Here is a 3,210-nt window from a genome sequence, read left to right as displayed (position 1 = left end):
ACAGTGTTTACATGGTCTTCAAAGAAGCAAGACATCGTAACATTGTCATCATGTAAAGTTGAGTATGTTGCTGTTAGCTCAGTTGTTTATCAAGGTATATAGATTAGGAATGTATTGAAGTATCTAGGATTTCTTCAAGATAACCCCATAGAAGTCTACATCGACAACCGATCAGCGATTGCACTTGCGAAAAATCTAGTTTACCATGAAAGAAGCAAGCATATTGATACTCGTTATCATTTTATCAGGGAGCATGTTAAGAATAAAGAAGTGGAGTTGATATATTGCAGAACATATGATCAGATTGATGACATTTTTACGAAGCTACTGAGGCATGATATTTTTGCGAGATTGAAGACAATGCCCGGAATGACAAAGTTAGGAGAGTCAAGTTTAAAGGGGGATGTTGAAGAGTAAACTTGACGGTGACAGCAAAATTTGATGACGGCTGCTACACCAATCAGCCGCTTCTGTTGATCGACGGCCACCAACCTCACCAACCAACCCACAAACGTTGATTATTTTGATTTAGAATTTTCTATAAATAGATGTGCGTGTGTGTGTAATGTAACATGTGGTGAAGTAAGGGTGAAGAACCAGTCACAACCAATGACTGAGTGTCCTGTCCACCCATTAGCATTGAAATTAATTGTTTTGCAATTGAGTACAAATACTCACTGAGTTTTTAGTCACAACAAGTGTCTGAGTGTCCCCCCACCCATCAATTTAAAGGGTCAAGACAGTTGAGACGTCGACACGTGGCAAGAAAATCTTGCTTGACTTCTTGAAGCTTTTGGACATAAGACTCATTTTGATAAAACCGGGACAAAGTATGAAGATGTTCAAAATACCAAGATGTTAAAATCTTTTCTCTTATGAAAACATATTTAGCTTAGGATTCTTTTAACAAACTCTTAGACTTTAACTTTGAAAACTATGAAAGTGAGTTTGTGACTTAAGTGAAATCCTATGAACTCATGTATCCTAATATGCATGCATTTTGCTCAATAACATTAAATCTCTAGATCCCATTGAATTTCATTAGAGAGTATTGTTACAAAGTACAACTTTGAGGTGTGTTTTACAAATGAAGAGTTGAGCTCTTTATATAGCTTCAACCTCAAGTCTTAAAAACACTTCTCTCCAATGCGGGACAAATAATATAAAAAATTCAAAACAACTTTTTATACTAATGTGGAACTATTCTACCAATGTGGGACAAAAAACAACAATTTTGATTTCAATTTAGGCCTCAACTAGTTTCATGAGATCGAATTTTGAAATATTTACACTAATTGGAGACTTAAATCGAAAGATACCAACTTCGATCTAATTATGAACCCTTCCTATTTGACTTAAAATTATATTACAGTCTAAGTGAGGATTTGGATTGTTGCAGCTACTTAAATCATAATATGAGTTAGAGGGGAGAGGCATTCATAAACTTTGACTCCATATTTGGAAGGTTTGAACCTATAATATCTATTTGATTAAAACAACAAAATAGACATACGGGGTACTTTGAATGCTAAATAAATGTCATATCCAAAATAAAAATAGATAAATCACTTCTGACGTTTTTTAAAATTATTGTGAATTATATAACATTATTTTGATGAATAATAACCTAACCTTAAAAGGTTAATTTTTTTTATAAAAAAAAAATATGTTATAAACGTGGAAGTACTCTAGATTTTAAAATTTAAAATTATTTGAAATTGGAAAACTCATTAATTGATCATCAAGTAAAAAAGTATACTAAGATCGAATTGCAATGATTTTAGTTAAAGAAAATTAAAATTTAGAATTTGTAATAAACTTAGTAACACTTTGCAATTCATATATCGGCTAAGATTTTTTACAAAATTGAGAAGAATGAAATATATATAGTTATATATAATTAGATTTTTTTTCATATCCTATATATTTTTAATGGTTATTGTGTCTCTTTTTTACGAGGTATTATATATATATATATATATATATATATATATATATACATATTTATTTATTTATTTATTTCATAGTTTTAGACAACAAAATATAATTTTTTTATTAATAATTTTGATTGTCATACTTTAAAATTTTTAAATTTTATTTTCACATCAGTAAAATATGACATAACTACATCCCACAAGACATATTCATGCATGTATGTAAGTACAAACATATACACACCATATAAAACTTTTACTTAATTGAATTTAAGTCTAATGAAGATTAAAAGTTGTCCAAATGAGCTTCCCTTTAATGAAAATATGTTTGACTTCTTGAAGCTTTTGGACATAAGACTCGCTTTGATAAAATTGGGACCAAGTATGAAGATGTTCAAAGTACCAAGATGTTAAAAACTTGTCTCTTATGAAAACATATTTTAGTTTAGGATTCTTTTAACAAACTCTTAGATTTTAACTTTGAAAACTATGAAAGTGAGTTTGTGACTTAAGTGAAATCTTATGAACTCATGTATCCTAGTATGCATGCATTTTGCTCAACTTTGATTCAGAAATCATGCATGAATCAAAACCAGCAAGAGTTACAAAACAGACCACCTCAAACACTCCCCAAATACATATAAGACTATATTTAAACTTCCTTTGGTTGTGCTTGGACTCTTCTGAGTACGTGTCCATTTGATCTTCCTATTCGAACATCATCTTGGTCTGATCTTTACCTTTTGACCAATACTTCATGTATTCGACACTTGTACCTGTAATAAACATGATCTGCAAAGATGAAATGCATTAGGAATAACATATAGGTTATTACCTGTAAATTTAAATAATTAAATGGATAAGATTTAACTATTAAACTGCTTTGTTGGTCACATCGTTAGCTATGTAGTCACCTTTCATTTTAAGCAATCAAATGGACATGATTTAACCATTGAACTGCTTTGTTGATCATACCATTAGTTACGTTATCACTTGCCAATTTAAATTATCAAATAGATAGGATTTAATCATTAAGTTGCTTTATTGATGACATGGTTACATATGTTATCACTTGTCAATTTAAATTATTCAATAGACAAGATTTAATCATTAAGCTCTTAGTTATGTTGTGCCTTTTTCACACATCCAACATTTAGAGGAATCACACGATTAATTATATTAATGAGTGCTTATTACAAAAATAAAAATTGATGAAACATATGTTAGAAGGTCATATATTATTTTGTTTTGTATTATAACATGTTAATTGTTAATG

The sequence above is a fragment of the Malania oleifera genome, chromosome 10, assembly GCF_029873635.1.
Source record: "Malania oleifera isolate guangnan ecotype guangnan chromosome 10, ASM2987363v1, whole genome shotgun sequence".
Classification (NCBI taxonomy): Eukaryota; Viridiplantae; Streptophyta; class Magnoliopsida; order Santalales; family Ximeniaceae; genus Malania; species Malania oleifera.
Note: the sequence above shows the minus strand (reverse complement) of the source record.